This window comes from Aquarana catesbeiana, linkage group LG06 (assembly GCF_042186555.1).
Source record: "Aquarana catesbeiana isolate 2022-GZ linkage group LG06, ASM4218655v1, whole genome shotgun sequence".
In the NCBI taxonomy this organism is placed as follows: Eukaryota; Metazoa; Chordata; class Amphibia; order Anura; family Ranidae; genus Aquarana; species Aquarana catesbeiana.
The window spans coordinates 321,110,849-321,132,828 of NC_133329.1; positions in this window are offsets into that span (position 1 = coordinate 321,110,849).

A 21,980-nucleotide genomic window follows, 5' to 3' on the forward strand; every position below is an offset into this window, starting at 1 on the left:
TGAACAGAATTGGAGCGTAAAGCCTTGTACACACGGTCAGATTTTCCTGTGATGACAGGCTGTTGGCGGAAAATCTGACCGTATGTACGCTCCATCGGACAACTGTTGTCGGATTTTCTGCAAACAAATGTTGGATGGCAGGCTTTAAAATTTTCCGCGGACAAATGTCTGTTCTGGGATTTTCCGAGCATGTGTACACAAATCCGTCGGACAAAAGTCCAAAGTAAAAACGCGCATGCTCGGAAGCAAGGATGAGCCAGAAGCGGTCGGTCTTGTAAATTAGCGTTCATAATGGAGACTTAACATTCGTGACAGAGCAAATTATGAAATCTCGAAATGCAGTTCACATTCTCTTCTTCTTTAACCGCTTCCGGACCAGCCGCCGGCAGGTTGCCTCCCCTGCGTGAAACCACATTACTGTACATGGTCTCGCGGGGTCTGGATAGCAGGCGCGCGCGCCCTCTGCACAGCGGGGGTGCTGATGCTCGTGGCTGACGGTCGCAATGACTGCCGGCCACGAGCGATCATGACAAGGAGACACAGAACAGGGACAAGTGTGTGTAAACACACACTTCCCTGTTCTGTTCTGACAGGAGTGACAGATCGTGTGTTCCTATTAGCTAGGAACCACGATCTGTCACTTCTTGTAGGTAGTCCCTCCCCCTTCAGTTAGAATCACCTCCCAGGGAACACAGTTAACCCCTTCACTGCCCCCTAGTGTTAACACCTTCACTGCCAGTGACATTTTTACAGTAATCAATGCATTTTTAATCGCACTAATTGCTGAATTAATGCCAATGGTTCCACAAATGTGTCAAAATTGTCAGATGTGTCCACCATAATGTCGCAGTCATGATAAAAATCGCAGATCGCCACCATTACTAGTAAAAAAAAATAGTAATAATAAAAATTCTATAAATCTATTCCCTATTTTGTAGACACTATAACTTTTGCACAAACCAATCAATATACGTTTATTGCGATTTTTTTAAATTTTTTTTACCAAAAATATATAGAAGAATACATATCGGTCTAAACTGAGGAAAAAAATGTTTTTATATATTTTTGGGGGATATTTATTATAGCAAAAAATAAAATATAATGTTTTTTTTCAAAATTGTCGCTCTTTTTTTGTTTATAGCGCAAAAAATAAAAACCACAGAGGTGATCAAATACCACCAAAAGAAAAAAATGGGAAAAAAGGAAGTCAATTTTGTTTGGGTACAACGTCGCACGACCGCGCAATTGTCAGTTAAAGCGACGCAGTGACGAATTGCAAAAAGGTCAGGAAGGGGGTAAATTCTTCCAGGGCTGAAATGGTTAATGGGATAATAATGAAACTGCTTTGCTGGTGATACTGATGGAGTTATTGCAAAAAAAAAATTCAAAGGCTTTTTTTTTCTAGTGATATCAAGAATAATATTATACTTGTTGTTTTTTGATTTTTTTGGTGCAAGTTACCACAACACCATTATCCTTCAGGTTTTAAGATCAAAGATACTATGTTGGTATCCCTAGTTAATTTTACATTGTATTTTTTAAAATGTAACTGCCTACTCCCAAACTGTCATTTGAAGTAAAACAAATAGCCAAGTATTATTCTCCACAATTTTTTTATTGTGCATTAAAAAAAGAAAACAAATAAAATTAGACACGCTATCTGCCAATAGAACTTAACTAAAAAGTGCATTCTATGCATCCAAAAATAAATAAAATATACCAAATCAAATCATTATTCAACCAAAAAATAAAATAAAAGCCTCTTGCATGTGCCCTGCTTCTCAATATTGGTGACCGGTCACATGGCTTGGAAAGACCAGGAACCAGGAACTCTGCATTCAATTGCTGATGCGGAAGTAGCTTGTGAAGTATGGTGCTGTATGCAAATTACAGGGGGACCCCTTTACATGTGATCACACAGTCTGCAGTGTCTACCATTGAGGAGAATGGTGTGCTGTGACTACACACTGAGTGTTGCTCTGAACTGACTGTGAGCCGCTCCATGCCAAACAGCAAGATAGCAGAGTCTGAGGACATCTCCAGCAATTGGAAGTGGTGAGAGCCCAGCCGGGCAGTCTCTTTTTCCCTCCTTATCTGCTTGTTAATAGTCTTTGCATCTGTTTACCATTCACCCTCCTGCATGGATTGACACACTTGAAACTGATGAACTGTGAAAATATCATTCTGGTCTAGATTGGAAAAGAGACTAAGCCCTTTCTTTGGAGTGGTTTGTCCTTTGCTCCTTATATGCTGCATTGAGGAAATAGTGTTTGTGCACTAGACATACCTAGTAACAGGAGCGCTGGTCTTTCTATTTCCAAACTGGTGTATACACACACTTAGTGCACTGAGGTTGGTAGCCGCTTGTGAAGGATTTTTTTCAAACAGAGGGTAAAAACCCCACCTAATTCAGCTATGTAAGGTCTTGTCTATGTGGATATATGTAGTTTCTTTTCAGCACTGCTCAATCTGATGCACAGTCAATACTAGACCACATAAGACTCGATATCCCATCAGAAGCATACCCCAAGTAATGTATGGTGTTATACTTTTTTTCTTTGGATGCAATGGACATTGCATGCATTTTTGACCTGTAGGCACGCTCTGCAGTTTTATTAATCAATGTTGCAGCATGGTTTTTAATTTTTGTTTAATGTAATGAGACGGACTGTGTTATTTAGATACATTGTTTATCTTACATATATTTGGAATTTTTTGTATATATAAATACCCCCCACCCTTAATAAAGCCTTTTTTTGCATTTTTGTACCATAAGCCGTTGTTGACATTCCCTTTTTTGCTTTCTGGGGACTCCCTTGTCCCCTCTTTCTGTTTTGGAGAAGGATCATAACCTGAACTGGGTTTTAATTACTGTCTATGTTTAAGGAAATATTTCCATCAGATTTTCAAGTTTGGAAGGTTTCCCCTTACTAATTCTGCGTGACATATTAGCCACGAAGCAAAAAACATTTCCCATGCTTAATCTGTCTGAATAAGAAGAAATCTGTGAAATGGGGTCAAGTAAAGTAATAGAAATCAACCTATGGACATTTGACCTAAATGTAAAGAAAAAAAATGGCTTGAGTTGTGCTTTAATTTTTTTTTTTTTTTCATGTGATTGATTTCATAAGAAGCAACTTGGGAGGCAAAGCATGCTTTCAATCCAAGGCGTTGGCTAGTCAGGTTCTGAATGCAATGTGGTTTTAATTCCATCACTTACTGATCCTTTAAATCTTAGTTGGCACAATGTCAGAGTAGGAAACAATTTGCTTTATGCTCAGACATCTGAGTCTTCTGTACCAACAAGACAACCAACTAATTGTTTTGGCAAATTAAGTCATGTGATTGTATCCCATCAGAAAGCCTTTGCCCACATCCAAACCCATTATATGAATTCATCTATAGCATTTGAAATGGTTGTATTATTTAATCATACAGTTTGTCACACCAACAAGAATAACTACTGCCTAAATTTGAAAAACAGAAAATTACCAAAATGGACATCAGTAATGTGTTTATTATTTTAGGGACGCTGCCCTAAGCAGTAATGTGCTTAACCTAAATTTAGTGTTGCTGAGCTGTAGTCAGCTTGTGCTCTAATTGATAGTTCTGATTTCCGCAAGCTTTCCCTAACCTTAGTGTTATTGTTTGCTTCTGCCTGCTGTTTGGCAGTGTTCCTGGCAATAGTGTAAGAAGGTCCAATAACCTTTGAATAGTTTGAAAATGTATGTCTCACTGGCCAACCACTAGGAGGTTTACTGCCAGTGCTGCATGCTGTCTATATTCAAGGGAAGTGGAGCAGAAACACCAAGAGTGAAACTTCATCTGCTGAAGTATCCAGAATAGCTAGGTAGAAGCTGTGGACATTGCAGGAAGTTGTGGCGGCTCATCACAGAGTAATGCCCCGTACACACGATCGGACATTCCAACAAAAAATCCATGGATTTTTTCCGACGGATGTTGGCTCAAACTTGTCTTGCATACAGGCAGTCACACAAATCTTGTCGGAAATTCCAAACGTCAAGAACGCGGTGACGTACAACACATACGACAAGCTGAGAAAAATTAAGTTCAATAGCCAGTGTGGCTCTTCTGCTTGATTCTGAGCATGCGTGGAACCTTGTGAGTCAGAATTGTGTACCCATGATTGGAATTTACGACAACGGATTTTGTCGTCAGAAAATTTGAGAACCAGCTCTCAAATTTTGTGTGATGGAAATTCCAATGGAAAATGTCCAATGGAGCCTACACACGGTCGGAATTTCCGACAACAAGCTCCCATCGAACATTTTCTGTTGGAAAATCCAACCATGCGTATGGGGCATTAATATGTTGAATGAAATCTGTGCTATAGTCTCAATAGAACAGGGTGCCAGTCTAGCTTAAAAGTCTTTTTTACATATTGACAGTGAGTAGAGATACAAAGGGATCCTGTGCCATAATGCCTTTCTCCCTGAGTCTTTCAGCCCTATAGTATACTCTGTAAAACTTCCTAAAGTAACTAGCGCACAACTTCTTCTGGTCTCTAACCGCCTTTAGGGAGTAAGTGGGGTGCTACATTATTCTCTATAACCATACTCAAGTATGGTTATAGAGAATAAAAACGATAGGAAAATTATAAGATAGGAAAATGATAAAGATGGGCATACAAAGAAGTGTCAAAATAAAGTAAAATGTACAATGATTTCAGATAACAGTATCTCAACAATACCACCTACTTCACAAAAATATAGACCCCTTACTGTTTAAAGCTTTTGACAAGTTCTTCTATGACCTGCTACAGTTAAAAGAATGTAGGTAGAATATTAAAATGTTTTATAAATCCATAGAGTATGTTGCAGGCAGTTCTCAGCTCTGAAGATCACAAAAAAGCCAATTGGCTGCAGTGCTGATCAGTGTATTTTAACAGCAGAGGAGTCACCTTTGCCTGAATGGAATCTGTTGCTGATCGAAAAAAACTGATATATGTATTTAATACCAAATTTAGCACCCTTAAAAAAGGCTGCTCAAAGTCTGTGGGTAATGAAATGTTTACATCTGATGCTTGTCAAAAAGAACACCTACTCTCAGGTATGTCAACAATGTCATGCTCAAGCTCAAGAAGTTCATGTCACCTTCCTAGAATAATAAGAGAAAGAACAGTATATTATGATCACATAAAGACTGTGAAATTCTTAGCTGGTTGATAACACCCTGAGGCTACATGATCAATCTTACTATAAGGGAGGATCCACATAAAGGGCTCCTTTAGCACTGCACAGTGTCACTACTCAGGTCTGAATTTGAACCCAGAGCCTCTGCCAGTCAGGCAATATCTCTTCTTGTTGAGCCACCTAGAATGCTGGACAGCTCCTTGAACAATTCCTTGGATGATCCTGCCTTGAACCTTGTTTGTCTTGAACATTGAACTTGTTTCTCCTATGAACTTCCTGATTTAAGCCATGTCTCTGTACTTCCTGTTTTCCAGATTATTGTGCTCCACACATTATCCCACCTGCTGCCTCAAGCCTCCTCTATTGCTACTTGCAATCAACCTTGGATTGTAATTCCGGATTATGAAACTGTTCTCCTGCATAGACCTTGGCTTGTGACCCCTGACTATGAAACCTTTCTGCATTGACCCTGGCTTGTGACTCCGACACTGATCCTCTTTCAAGCGTTTTAGTCAATTCAACCTCCTAAAAACTGAGAAAGGGACTTAGCTGATGTTTTCGCCCATTGGTCTCCACCCAAGTATTCTTCTAACAGTCACATTCTTTCAAGCCTTTGCCAATTACAGCAAGATAGTACTAAAAATATGCACAATAGAAAGGTCACATGTACAGTTGTGCCCATAAGTTTACATACCCTGGCAGAATTTATGATTTCTTGGCCATTTTTCAGAGATTATGAATGATAACACAAAAACTTTTCTTTCACTCGTGATTAGTGTTTGGCTGAAGCCATTTATTATCAATCAACTGTGTTTACTCCTTTTAAATCATAATGGCAACAGAAACTACCCAAGTGACCCTGATCAAAAGTTTACATACCCTGATGATTTTGGCCTGATAACATGCACACAAGTTGAAACAAAGAGCTTTGAATGGCTATTAAAGGTACCCATCCTCACCTGTGATCTTTTTGCTTGTAATTAGTGTGTGTGTATAAAAGGTCAATGAGTTTCTGTACTCCTGACAGCCCCTTGTATCCTTCATCCAGTGCTGCACTGACGTTTCTGGATTCTGAGTCATGGGGAAAGCAAAAGAATTGTCAAAGGATCTGCGGGAAAAGGTAGTTGAACTGTATAAAACAGGAAAGGGATATAAAAAGGTATCCAAGGAAATGAGAATGCCAATCAGCAGTGTTCAAACTCTAATCAAGAAGTGGAAAATTAGGGGTTCTTTTGAAACCAAACCACGGTCAGGCAGACCAACTAAAACTTCAGCCACAACTGCCAGGAAAATTGTTCGGGATGCAAAGAAAAACCCACAAATAACTTTAGGTGAAATACAGGACTCTCTGAAAACATGTGGTGTGGCTGTTTCAAGATGCACAATAAGGAGGCACTTGAAGAAAGATGGGCTGCATGCTCGAGTCAACAAGAAGAAAGCCATTAATACGCAAATGCCACAAAGTATCCCACTTACAATACGCCAAACAGCACAGAGACAAGCCTCAAACCTTTTGGCACAAAGTCATTTGGAGTGATAAGACCAAAATTTAGCTTTTTGGCCACAACCATAAATTCTACATTTGGAGAGGAGTCAACAAGGCCTATGATGAAAGGTACACCATTCCTACTGTGAAACACGGAGGTGGATCGCTGATGTTTTGAGGATGTGTGAGCTACAAAGGCATAGGAAATTTGGTCAAAATTGATGGCAAGATGAATGCAGTATGTTATCAAAAAATACTGGAGGAACATTTGCATTCATCAGCCAGGAAGCTGCGCATGGGATGTACTTGGACATTCCAACATGACAATGATCCAAAACACAAGGCCAAGTCGACCTGTCATTGGCTACAGCAGAATAAAGTGAAGGTTCTGGAGTAGCCATCTCAGCCTCCTGACCTCAATATCATTGAGCCACTCTGGGGAGATCTCAAATGTGCAGTTCATGCAAGACAACCCAAGAATTTACAGGAACTGGAGGCTTTTTGCCAAGAGGAATGGGCAGCTTTACCATCTGAGAAGATAAAGAGCCTCATCCACAAATACCACAAAAGACTTCAAACTGTCATTGATGTTAAAGGGGGCAATACACGGTATTAAGAACTGGGGTATGTAAACTTTTGATCAGGGTCATTTGGGTAATTTCTGTTATCATTATGATTTAAAAAGAGTTAACACAGTTGATTAATAATAAATGGCTTCAGCCGAACTCACTAACCATGAGTAAAAGAAAAGTTTTTGTGTTATCATACATATTCTCTGAAAAATGGCCAAGAAATCATAAATTCTGCCAGGGTATGTAAACTTATGAGCACAACTGTATGTAGACCCTATCAATGACCTTTTGGTCTATTAAATATACCACTGAAAGTGTTTTGTTACAGCTGTTTGGTGAAAGAAAATGTTGATCTTGCCAGAAATCCAGCCCTGTCCTATGTCCTGTGCCCACTGCAGTGTTATTTCAAACACTGTCATTAAGAAGTGTTAAGCTAATGCAGCCACCACATTTAAAAACTGTTAAGCTGCAAAGTATAACATTTTTGTTCTTGGGTTTACATACACTTTACTGGTAGGTATTTCAATATTGTGCAATAATTGTCAAACTTGATTTTAAACAAGCAAAGCCTTATCTTTCTTTCACTACCCCATTGATGATTTGAGGACCACACAGGACGAGCTTCAGAATCTAGAACATCATTACCATGAAAAGATGAAAATAAAAATCCTGCCCACAATTTTATTCATTTCTTTTCAAATGGAAAAGACAGATTATTTGAAATCCTGACAGGTGGATTATGTAATTAATGTTGATTAAATAAAGCATGACCAGATTTTACACCTTTCACATGTCTGTGCTTTGGATCATTTTGTTCCAAGGTGGAATCTAAATGGCTCTAAACGGATATTTACAGCTCTGCTTCATTTCACTTGGTGGTTTACAGCTCTCCAAAGGGCAAAACATCTTGTATTTCTTGAAAGCAAATCTATAGTTCAGTGTCAATGCAAAACAGACTCTGGAGGGCCCCAGCCAGCAGTTTCCTTTATGAATGTTTTATACAAGGAAATTCATATTTTCATACTAAAGCACACATAATTCAGCTTACATCTGCAGAGCAAATACTCCTTCAGTGTAATTCTTGGCATGCGAACAGTAGATCATATCACAAGGATTTAGGAAACCAAAAGAATCTTGCTGAAAAGAATAAAATAAGTGTGCAGTGTAGTGAATATAAATGCAAACTGCGCTTGTGGGATGTTTTAAAATCGGTCATTGCTCAGCCAAAAGCTGCAGTTTGGCTTCAAGGATGGATACTGAGGGTTTACATTGCTGTTTCCAATAAAAGAGATTTGTAACTTTGTAAGATTTCTAAATGCTTGGAGAGATTAACTGGTTAGGAGAGGAGCTCACTTTTCACTTTCACTTAAGAAAATATATAACTAATTTCTGCACAAATCATTTTGCTATTTATTTTAAATGGAGTCTCCTTTTCATTTTGAGATCCTATATTGTTTTCAAACTGTCAAAAAATGTAAATAGTTGTCTTGCTTGCACTATGGCAATTTTAAGGCCGGAGGTGAAACTAGAACCTTTAGGGCCAATAAGCCACGAACAGCCTGTCTGGCCCCCTAAACGGGGCCCTTCCCACTGATCCCGGGGCCCTTTACTCCCATCTTGGGACCCTTTATTACGGTCCCACAGCAGGCAAACTTCATGCCATCTTGGGATCCCCCCACGGTGGCGGAACGCCAGAGCCCGGTTGTAACTGTGACCTTTGCAACCCTGGTAGTTCTGCCACTGGTGGCAGTAGTTTTTTTATTTTTGTAGTTTTATTATTTATTATTTCTTACTACTTTTTTTCTATTTCTTTTACATATTTTTTAGCTGAAATATCAAAAGTCTAAAAAGACCCCTCACTTTTGAGACAGAGAAAGAGACTGAGGACAGATTCATCACTCCCTTTCTCTGCAGCCTTAGCTGCACAGAATGAATGAACGCTAATAGGTCTGTACAGATCTTCATGTTCATTCATAAACTGAAGCATAGTAAACACCATTTACTATGCCACAGTTATGAATGAAAAAAAAAAGGGTCTGTGATCAGTACCGATTACTGACTCTATTCATTAAGACAAGGAGGGGGCCAGTGAATGACACATTTACCGGCCCCTTTCCCCACTCCCCATCCCGACATATCCCCCACAGCAGCCGGTGGGAGGGGGAAACCTGGCAGCACCACGGAGGGGCCAGGGAAGCACACAGGGACCCGGGGCAGCATAACAGCGATAGGGAAGTGGCAGGAGTGACATGTAGAGGAAGCAATGCCTTCCATTTTCCTCCTGCAGCCGCTGAATGTCTGCAGGAGGGAGAGAAAGAGAAGAGGGCATTCAGCAGACACATGGAGGAATTAGTTCCTCTACATGCCCCTGCCCCCACGCACTCCTATAAAGGTGTAAAGGGGGTCCACACGGTCCCCCTGGAGAACATTACCAGGTTGAAATGGTGACCCCTGTACGTATGCCCCTGCTTAGGGCATTCTGTATGCTATTTAGTTACACCTTATGTATCCTATTTCCTGCTTATGTAATTGGCTCACTGCTTTTCCCAGTCTGTACTTAGACACAAGTCAAATTTCAGGTATTGTGAAAAAATATATTCTAAATATATATATTTGCGCTAGAAGTGAAACAATTGTGAAAACATTTTTTACAAAATATCTTGCAGCTGCTGTACACATGGTGCTACTCACTTAACGAAACAGAAACATATATATATTACAGCGCTCGCAATAATAAACAATAACCTAAATAATCACATAATAACAATTCATTAATAAGTGAAGGTCCATATATTAGTGAACAATGTGCTCCAATTCATAAAGTGCAAAGTGCTCCAAAATTTGAGGTGCGCAACACCCCCTCCTGTGTCCCCACTCACCGGATGGAATGGACCCTTAGATTTTCAGTCTATGGGTCGTTTCAGGCTTAAAATGGTGGCCAGGGATGGCAGATTTACATCTATTCGCAAAGCAGATATCACATGCTCATGATAATCATCCATGGATAATAGTACCCAAAATGAGACAAAAAGGAGGGAACTATAGTGAAGTACTGTTTGGCAATATCTTTATTGCGCAAATAGAATACTTACAAAATGCAGAGTAAAAACAGGCATATATTATCAAAAGATTGCAATAGTAAAAGCCACTATTGGCATGCGTTCCACTGACAACCGGAAGTGACATCCATTGGACTCGGAACCGGAAATTGCCCCAACACGTTTCGCCCTCCCACAGGGCGTCATGAAGGACCTGATGAATTTCACGTATCCCTTCCAATACAAATGCCATTTTGCTAACATGTTATCTCTGAAGGGATGCAGAGAATACGGTATAAAACTGAGACTGCTCAGGTGATTATAATGAATAGGGATGAGCCGAACACCCCCCGGTTCGGTTCGCACCAGAACCCGCGAACGGACCGAAAGTTCGCACGAACGTTAGAACCCCATTGACGTCTATGGGACTCGAACGTTCGAAATCAAAAGTGCTCATTTTAAAGGCTAATTTGCATGGTATTGTCCTAAAAAGGGTTTGGGGACCCGGGTCCTACCCCAGGGGACATGTATCAATGCAAAAAAAAAACTTTTAAAAACGGCCGTTTTTTCGGGAGCAGTGATTTTAATGATGCTTAAAGTAAAAAAAAAAAAAGTGAAATATTCCTTTAAATATCGTACCTGGGGGGTGTCTATAGTATGCCTGTAAAGTGACGCGTGTTTCCCATGTTTAGAACAGTCCCTGCACCAAATGTCATTTTTAAAGGAAAAAATCTCATTTAAAACTGCTTGCGGGTTTAATGTCATGTCGGGTCATGGCAATATGGATGAAAATCAGTGAGACAAACGGCATGGGTACCCCCTAGTCCATTACCAGGCCCTTTGGGTCTTGTATGGATATTAAGGGGAACCCCGCACCCAAATTAAAATAAGGAAAGGTGTGGGGCCACCAGGCCCTATATACTCTGAACAGCAGTATACAGGCGGTGCAAACAAGACAGGGACTGTAGGTTTGTTGTTAAGTAGAATCTGTTTGTAATTTTGAACATTTTTAACGTGTTTAGCTCCAGCCAAAAAATCTTTTCTAAGCTTTTTGGAAAACATAGGGAAGGGTTATCACCCCTGTGACATTTGTTTTGCTGTCTTTCCTCCTCTTCAGAAGATTTCACCTCACTTTTTTGTCCCAATGAAAAATGTTTTTTGAAAATTTGGGTTTTTTTGTGGAACAAGGATTGGAAAGCATCAGTGGAAAGGAGAAATTGTTTTCCCATATTAACTCTTACAGGAGAGAATTTCCCTTCCTAGGGGTAGATTTCATCTCACTTCCTGTTGTCTCCTTCCGTTTGCAAGTAGGAGTCGTTTGTAAGTTAGATGTTTGAAAGTAGGGTCCTGCCCTATATACTCAGCAGAAATTTGGGCCTTAGGTGTTGCTGTGGCCACAACACTGTAAGCCCTCACAGGGCCCTGCTGTGAAATATTAGATCAAGAATTGTAATTACATGCCCCTGTTGAACAGGAGCTGAAAAATTAGGCCTTAGGCACTGGTGCTGGTGCCACAACACTGCAACCCCTCACAGACACTCTAGTTGGAACGCAGGAACGAGCCCTGCTGCAAATTATTGCTTCAAAAATTGTAATTACACGCCCCTGTTAGACAGGGGCAGAAAAATTGGGCCTTAGGCACTGGTGCTGGTGCCACAACACTGCAACCCCTCACAGACACTCTAGTTGGAACGCAGGAACGAGCCCTGCTGCAAAGTATTGCATCAAAAATTGTAATTACACGCCCCTGTTAGACAGGGGCAGAAAAATTGGGCCTTAGGCACTGGTGCTGGTGCCACAACACTGCAACCCCTCACAGACACTCTAGTTGGAACGCAGGAACGAGCCCTGCTGCAAAGTATTGCATCAAAAATTGTAATTACACGCCCCTGTTAGACAGGGGCAGAAAAATTGGGCCTTAGGCACTGGTGCTGGTGCCACAACACTGCAACCCCTCACAGACACTCTAGTTGGAACGCAGGAACGAGCCCTGCTGCAAAGTATTGCATCAAAAATTGTAATTACACGCCCCTGTTAGACAGGGGCAGAAAAATTGGGCCCTAGGCACTGGTGCTGGTGCCACAACACTGCAACCCCTCACAGACACTCTAGTTGGAATGCAGGAACGAGCCCTGCTGCAAAGTATTACATCAAAAATTGTAATTACACGCCCCTGTTAAACAGGGGCTGAAAAATTGTGCCTTAGGCACTGGTGGTGGCGCCCAGAACCAAAAATGTTCTTACAAGCTATCAGCGTGATGATTGAGGAGGAAGAGGATAATTACTCAGGGATAGTCACTCAGCATCAGCATAGGCAGTCTTTGAAGGGATCTGAGATTTCAAAAAAAATTATTCGGTTACATCAGCATCAGGTGCTTGGTAGCTGGTGGTGATCCAAGACTCATTCATTTTTATGAAGGTCAGCCGATCGACCGAGTCGGTGGACAGACGCACCCTGTGATCGGTTACCACGCCTCCAGCAGCACTGAATGTGCGTTCCGAAAGAACGCTGGATGCAGGACAGGCCAGTAGCTCAATTGCATACTGTGCAAGCTCTGGCCAGTGATCCATCCTCAAGACCCAGTAACCCAGAGGATTTTCGGTGGGAAAGGTGTCCAAGTCTGATCTTGCCCCTAGGTATTCCTGCACCATGTAAAACAGACGCTGGTGATGGTTGCTGGAACCGATCATACCTTGGGGCTGCGGACCAAAAAATTGTCTGAATGCATCGGTCAGACGGCCACCTTCTCCACCGCTCCTTCTTTGACTGACCGAAGCCTCAGCAACACGTTGTCCAGAAACAGGAGTTTGTAACCTCCCAGTCTCTGGGAACGCGTTGCACAGACCTTTCTGCAAGGCCTCCCGAAGATGTTTCATCCTCTGCTCCCTCTGCGATGGCAAGATAAGGTCCGCAACCTTACCCTTGTAACGTGGATCAAGGAGGGTTGCCAGCCAGTATTGGTCCTTCTCCTTGATACCACGAATACGAGGATCCTTACGCAGGCTTTGCAGGATCAGGGAGGCCATGCAGCGTAGGTTTGCTGAGGCATTCGGTCCGGAGTCCTCTGGGTCACTAAGAACGACATGGTCCGCAGCCACCTCCTCCCAGCCACGTACAAGTCCATGTGTTTCTTGGGACTGATCCCTTAAAGACTGCTGCTGATGCTGAGTGCCAGGCTCCACCTCCATACTGACACAATCTTCCTCCTCCTCCTCTTCCTCCTCGTCCTCTTCCTGTGTGATCGGCGGGCACGCAGGAACACTGTCTGGATAAAGGGGGCCTTGAGAGCTAAGGAAGTCCTCCTCTTCCTGCCTCTGTTCTGCCTCAAGTGCCCTGTCCATTATTCCACGCAGCGTGTGCTCCAACAGGTGGACAAGGGGGACAGTGTCACTGATGCATGCACTGTCACTGCTCACCATCCTCGTGGCCTCCTCGAATGGTGACAGGACAGTGCATGCATCCCTGATCATGGCCCACTGGCGTGGGGAAAAAAAACCAAGCTCCCCTGACCCTGTCCTGGTGCCATAGTCGCACAGGTACTCATTGATGGCCCTCTGCTGCGTGTGCAGCCGCTGCAGCATGGCCAACGTTGAGTTCCACCTGGTGGGCATGTCACAGATTAGGCGGTTCTTGGGCAGGTTAAACTCCTTTTGGAGGTCCGTCAGCCGAGCACTGGCATTATATGACCGGCGGAAATGCACACAGACTTTCCTGGCCTGCCTCAGGACATCCTGTAAGCCCGGGTACCTGCCCAAGAACCGCTGCACCACCAAGTTAAGGACGTGAGCCAAACAGGGCACATGGGTCATTTGTCCCTGTCGGAGGGCAGAGAGGAGGTTGGTGCCATTGTCGCAAACCACCATTCCTGCCTTAAGTTGGCATGGCGTCAACCACCTCTGAACCTGCCCCTGCAGAGCTGACAGAACCTCTGCCCCAGTGTGGCTCCTGTCCCCCAAGCACACCAGCTCAAGCACCGCATGGCATCTTTTGGCCTGCGTACTTGCGTAGCCCCTTGAACGCCTACGGAGCACCGCTGGTTCCGAGGAAGAGGCCATGGAGGAAGAAGAAGAGGAGGGGGTGGAGGAGAGAGGTGTGTCACAATCAGCATTTTGGAGGCGTGGTGGCGGAACAACCTCCAACACTACTGCACCTTGTCCTGCATCCTTCCCAGCTGCCAGCAGAGTCACCCAATGCGCCGTGAAACTTAGGTAACGTCCCTGTCCATGCCTGCTGGACCATGAGTCAGCGGTAATATGCACCTTACCGCTGACCGCCCTGTCCAGCGAGGCATGGACATTGCCTTCCACATGCCGGTAGAGAGCCGGAATCGCCTTCCGTGAGAAAAAGTGGCGTTTGGGTACCTGCCACTGAGGAACCGCACATTCCACAAACTCACGGAAGGGGGCAGAGTCTACCAACTGAAAAGGCAGCAGTTGAAGTGCTAGCAATTTTGCCAAGCTAGCATTCAACCGCTGGGCATGTGGATGGCTGGGAGCAAACTTCTTTCGGCGGTGCAGCAGCTGGGGCAGGGAAATTTGCCTGGTACAATCTGACGTCGGTGTACCAAAAGCAGATTGCCCACAAGTACTTGGCTGTGACACACCTAATTCTACACCTTCATTCCTCTCACTGCAGGTCTCAGAGAGGACTGAAGGTCTAGTGGGGTTGGAAATCTCAGCTGATGAGGAGCAAGGAGAGATCCTCTTTGTTCTTTGGTGTGGGTCTTTTAGATACGCTTGCCAACGAACTGCATGGCAGGTCAACATATGTCTGGTCAAGCATGTGGTACCCAAGCGGGAGATGTTTTGGCCACGCGAGATACGCTTGAGACATATGTTGCAAATAGCAGCGGTGCGATCTGATGCACTCGTCTCAAAAAAGGCCCACACCAAAGAACTTTTTGAATAACGCGCAGAGACTGCAGCGCCCTGCACATGTGGAGCTTTGGGGTGTGATGCAGTCAATGTGCTGCCCTTAGGCTGGCCCCTGGAGGGCATCCTGCCTCGTTGGTGATGTGCTGCCGCCTCCTCCTCCTCCTCCTCCTCCTCCTCCTCTCTCCTATCAGGCACCCACGTTGAGTCAGTGACCTCATCATCCCCTCCCTCCTCATCACTGGAGCAAACCTGGCAGTATGCTGCAGCAGGGGGAGCATGACTGCCAGATTGTAAAAGGGTGTACTTACAGGCCCAAAAATACACCACTCAGCGCCAAGGGCCCTAGCAGTACCAGAGCAGTAATGAATGTGAAACAAACAGGGAACAAAATAAATAAGTAAAATGACACTGAAATATTAAGTGACAAAAAGTCTCAAATAAGACTAAGCAGAGAAGCAGCCGTTTAAAATTGCAAAGACATCATCATAAATCGTGACATACCAAAATCAGCAAAGTGATCATAGTAACACACTAAAAACAGCGCTAGTGTTGAGCTAAACGGATAATGTGGCCAACTACACATGCAGAAAAAGTCCTTCAAGAGAGAAGAGCAGTAAAAATGATGGTTCAGATAGTGTTCATAGGTGATCAAAAGTAGAAAAGTTCAGCGTGCACCTTCCACCGATCCATCCACTTCCACCCTGTGAGAACACACTCCCCTCAGGGGGTTAAACTCACCAGAGCCTAGTAATAGTAAGCATCCAAGAAAAGGTAAATCCAAGCCACCAGCCACTGTCTGCTACCCTCCAGAGGAATCCAAGATGGTCAAGGCTCATATATCACCAAACAACAAAAGATAAAGCGCACATAGCGTAATCCTGTTTATTATATATATAGCCCTTCACATCACACAAAGATCCCCCCTTCAAACATTATACGTACATTATAAAAGCAATCAAAAGAGCATATCACAAGGAAGCATTTAGACACAGCACTTCACCGTAATCGACTCCAGCCGGTTCCGCTTTCCAGGCACCAATTTCTGACTTCCTGGTTGCAGTACAGACTGTGGTGGAGCGCAATCGTCACTTCCGGCGTCGTGTAGGCCACGCCCTGACGCGTTTCGTCATATCCTGACTTCAACAGAGGGCGTGCCTACACGACTGACGGACAGGCTATATTGTCCTGCCCCATCAACCCTAACCAATCAGAACAAGTGTTCGGCGTGACGTCAGGTGCAAGACGTCCGCCGAGAGACATACTGACGGCTTCTCCACAGGAGAAGGGGAAGACTTATAGCCGCTCTGCACATTAGTTTGCATAGGCGAGTAAGCCCACTCACAGGCCAGACAGCGCCAGCCGGTGAATGTGTAAACAGTAAAATATGACATTGCACATTGAAATTTAAAAATAAGGGGGATAAAATAGTATAAGATCCTATGCGATCAGCGCACATACTGAATCTATTATCTTTAACCCTTCAGCATGTATAAACGTGCAGCAGCATACAATCGACAAAACGCTGCATGACACTGCAGCATATCAGGCAATCGATGTAAAGTGCTCACTGCATGTTAACACAGCATATTAAAAACATAAATATATATAAAAAACATAAACCATATGTCAAATATAATTCATCAGAAACATTAAGTGTGAATGGTAAATACGCCAACACAGATACATAAAAATAGAGCCATTCATAATATAATATAATCTCCTATGCAGTAGGTTAGAAAAAACCAATAGTGGGTATTAATTATTAAAAACAGGGCCCATTCAGATACGGTGAGACCCATAAGCATATAAATGACATACATCAATACACATAAAAATAATAAAGAGAAAGTATACATCCATGATAAAAATTATGGCTACCAGCCTAAACTCTGCGTTATCATCACCTATATAAAACATAGGGTATAGCACCTAATTGGGCATTACAAACTGCGCACAAGCCACACCTGTATATGGCATAAGCCATAACTGTATGCGGCCTAAGGCCGATCAAGCTTTCCGAAACCATTAACCACCTCTACCCCATAGTAAACATTTATGAATCGCTTATAAAGCAGTTAATGTCAAGCTCCACGTTCAACCCTCTTGGCGATAATGTGTCCGCCAAGAAGATCCACTGGGTCTCTCTCTTGGACAGGTCACGTACCAAATTCGAACCCCTCCAGTTCAGTTTTAAATGGTCAATGCCCCAGAATTTAAGGCCAGACGGATCTTGGTTATGCTTTAGTTTAAAGTGGAGCGAGACACTATGGTCTTTAAAACCAATTTTAATGTTAGTTATGTGTTCTGCGATCCTGATTCTTAAAAGTCTCTTAGTGCGGCCTATATACATAAGACCGCACGGACATTGGAGAGCATAGACAACATGGGAGGTGTTGCACGTAATGAGCTCTTTGATAGCGAACTCCTTATTGTTAGAGGTGGATGTAAAACTCTCCAATGCTCTTAATGGTCTTTCTACATCCTTGCAAGCCCGACACCTTCTACAACTGTAAAAGCCACTCTTATTCCAAAAAGTCGGGGGCCTGGCCGGAGGGTCCAGCACCTTTCGTACTATTTTATCTGAAAAGCTCTGGGCCTTTCTATATATGAACTGAGGCCTAGGGGGTAGGACTGATTGAAGCGCCTTGTCCATACACAGCACATGCCAATGGGCGGCAAAAATGCCTTCCACTTCTTTGTACTGAGAATGGAAGCTTGAAATAAAGCTCCATTCATGACTGTCCCTATTAGGGACCTGAGGACCATTTTCCAAAAAATTTCCTCTAGGTTGCACAGCTAATTCATAAATGATAGAATCTAGCGCTTCCTCCTGATAACCCTTTTCAATGAATTTTTTCTTTATAATCTGCGCCTGTGCCAAGAAATCTACGTCTTCTGAACAATTCCTTTTCACCCTAGTAAGCTGTCCCTTCGGAATATTTTTTAGCCACATCGGGTGATGGCCGCTATCAATGGGCAAATAACTGTTCGAGTCTGTGGGCTTGAAATAGACCCTAGTGCCCAGTTTGTCGCCTTGTCTAAAAATGCTTACATCAAGAAAATGTATCTCATTCTGGCTAAATTCGCTAGTCAATTTAATATTGTTAACATTAGAATTAAGTTCCTTTAAAAATTCATGTAGACTATCACTAGATCCTTCCCAAATAAAAAACAAATCATCAATGTATCGTTTGTATAATAGGAGCTGGGCGCGGGGTACCGAAAAAATCGTTTTATCTTCCCACTCACCCATAAACAGATTTGCTATGCTTGGGGCGAATTTCGCCCCCATAGCAACGCCCCTGCTTTGTGAGAAGAAACGGCCATCAAACCAGAAAAAATTATGGCTTAAGCAAAAGTCTAAAGCATTTCTAATAAAGACTTTTTGATTCTGTGGCAAATCATCACGTTGGCACAAGGCCCAATTCAAGGCCAAAAGTGCATCGTCGTGCTGGATGATTGAATATAAAGAAGCCACATCTGCCGTTACCAGATACAACTCATGTTTGCCTGATAAATCCACCTGCTGCAAAATCTGCAGGAGACTCTTCGTATCCTTAAGGTACGCCTTAGTCTGTATAACGCTATCCTGGAGAAAGTGATCCAGATATTGGCCCATTCGGGAAGTAATCGAGCCAATCCCGTTCACTATAGGCCTCCCGGGTGGATTATTCAAATCTTTATGTATCTTAGGTAACGTATAAATCGTAGGGATTCTGCTGTTACTTGGCACCAGATACTTTCTTTCTCTATTCGACAGCACACCTGTCGAGTACCCCATTTCAACCAGATTCCTGAGATCTTTTTCATATTGTATAGTCGGGTCCTTGCTTAATTTTGTATACGTGTATTCGTCATCTAACATTGCGGTCAGTTGATCATGATAAAATTCCTTATTTAAAATCACTACCCCACCCCCTTTATCAGCGGGTCTTATCACTATATCCTTTCTCTTTTCAAGCATAGTGATCCCGTCTAATACATGTTGGGGATTCACTTTCTTTCTAGGTACTAAACGCTCTAAATCCCGTGTCACCAATCCTTTAAATACCTCAATATGTTGGTTTGCACTATTCAGAGGATTGAAAAGGGACTTATTTCTTAATCCACTATCCTTTGGTCCTGACTTCACAATATTCGCTGATTGAGAATTTTTATTTAAAAAATACTTCTTAATATTTAATCTTCTTATGTATTTATGTATGTCAATAAAAACATCAAATTTATTGATCGGCCTTTTCAGGCCACACTTCAACCCTAAATGCAAAATATTGGTCTCTTTGTGAGATAAAACCGCACTGCTTAGATTAAAAATACCTCCTAATCCTGCTCCAGCCTTCTTTTTTTGGACCCTTCGTCCTGCCCTACAGCCCCTTGTTCTTCTCTCCAATAATTGGAGTGTTGGGCATAATTCCACTCCTGTTGCGGTTGCTCCCTCCACTGAGGTACTCGGGAGTCCTGTCCTGACTGCGAGCGCCCCGGGGGTCTCCCCCTCTGCTGCGGGCGCCCCCGACCCCGTTTCTGCCAGCCTCTCCCCCTCCCTAAAAAAGGACGCGGTGATTGGCCACGGGCTCTATCCATATTTTCCCTCAAGGGGTCAAACCTATTATAGGTAGGGACTTGATATTGATTACTGGGGGGTACGTGATGATAGGAGTTAGAAACATTTCTCCCATCATTACTTCTCCCGTAGCCTTTATTTCTTCTGTCAGGGGTAGACCCATTGTCTGGGGGGCGGTAAGGGCCATTATCCCTCCTATTACCACCCACACAAGGGGCCACACTCGGGATATTACCCACCTGATTAGTAGAATTCTGGTAATGATCACCATCCCCATTTCCTTCAATATTAGGCGGGGTTTTACCTTGTTGCCAAAGATACACAGAGCCAGACCTAAAATCGTTCAGATCCCTATGGAACTTTTTAGCCTTCTTTTTCTGTGTATCTTTATCAATTTTTTCAAGTTTCTTTTTTATACGGGTGTTGAAATCAACCACCTGCTGTGAATCCTTAATGGGCTCTAACTGTAAACGGAATTCATTAATTTTGCCCTCCAAAATAGCCATTTTCTTACGTTTATGCGCAAGAACCAAATCCTGCAACTTATATCCCATATCGGTAAAAAAGTCATACCATTCTTTCATCGATTCAGAATCATTAAGACCATCCTGGGGGACTACATCCCACCTAAGACTTCTAACTAAAATCTTTTCTTTAATATACTGTTCAAACGTGCAGATGTCCCACCAGGTGCGAACCTGCTTTTCGAGCACATTCCCCAAAGCAGTCAGCACCCCATTAATGTTAGACTGTGCAGCAGTCTGCTCATTGACTGCAAAAACGTTCCCAATATCAATAGTTCGACTGCTCAGGAACTGCAATGCATCCATGGCTGCCAAGAGAACAAAAATGCAAAAATGTAAAAGGGTGTACTTACAGGCCCAAAAATACACCACTCAGCGCCAAGGGCCCTAGCAGTACCAGAGCAGTAATGAATGTGAAACAAACAGGGAACAAAATAAATAAGTAAAATGACACTGAAATATTAAGTGACAAAAAGTCTCAAATAAGACTAAGCAGAGAAGCAGCCGTTTAAAATTGCAAAGACATCATCATAAATCGTGACATACCAAAATCAGCAAAGTGATCATAGTAACACACTAAAAACAGCGCTAGTGTTGAGCTAAATGGATAATGTGGCCAACTACACATGCAGAAAAAGTCCTTCAAGAGAGAAGAGCAGTAAAAATGATGGTTCAGATAGTGTTCATAGGTGATCAAAAGTAGAAAAGTTCAGCGTGCACCTTCCACCGATCCATCCACTTCCACCCTGTGAGAACACACTCCCCTCAGGGGGTTAAACTCACCAGAGCCTAGTAATAGTAAGCATCCAAGAAAAGGTAAATCCAAGCCACCAGCCACTGTCTGCTACCCTCCAGAGGAATCCAAGATGGTCAAGGCTCATATATCACCAAACAACAAAAGATAAAGCGCACATAGCGTAATCCTGTTTATTATATATATAGCCCTTCACATCACACAAAGATCCCCCCTTCAAACATTATACGTACATTATAAAAGCAATCAAAAGAGCATATCACAAGGAAGCATTTAGACACAGCACTTCACCGTAATCGACTCCAGCCGGTTCCGCTTTCCAGGCACCAATTTCTGACTTCCTGGTTGCAGTACAGACTGTGGTGGAGCGCAATCGTCACTTCCGGCGTCGTGTAGGCCACGCCCTGACGCGTTTCGTCATATCCTGACTTCAACAGAGGGCGTGCCTACACGACTGACGGACAGGCTATATTGTCCTGCCCCATCAACCCTAACCAATCAGAACAAGTGTTCGGCGTGACGTCAGGTGCAAGACGTCCGCCGAGAGACATACTGACGGCTTCTCCACAGGAGAAGGGGAAGACTTATAGCCGCTCTGCACATTAGTTCGCATAGGCGAGTAAGCCCACTCACAGGCCAGACAGCGCCAGCCGGTGAATGTGTAAACAGTAAAATATGACATTGCACATTGAAATTTAAAAATAAGGGGGATAAAATAGTATAAGATCCTATGCGATCAGCGCACATACTGAATCTATTATCTTTAACCCTTCAGCATGTATAAACGTGCAGCAGCATACAATCGACAAAACGCTGCATGACACTGCAGCATATCAGGCAATCGATGTAAAGTGCTCACTGCATGTTAACACAGCATATTAAAAACATAAATATATATAAAAAACATAAACCATATGTCAAATATAATTCATCAGAAACATTAAGTGTGAATGGTAAATACGCCAACACAGATACATAAAAATAGAGCCATTCATAATATAATATAATCTCCTATGC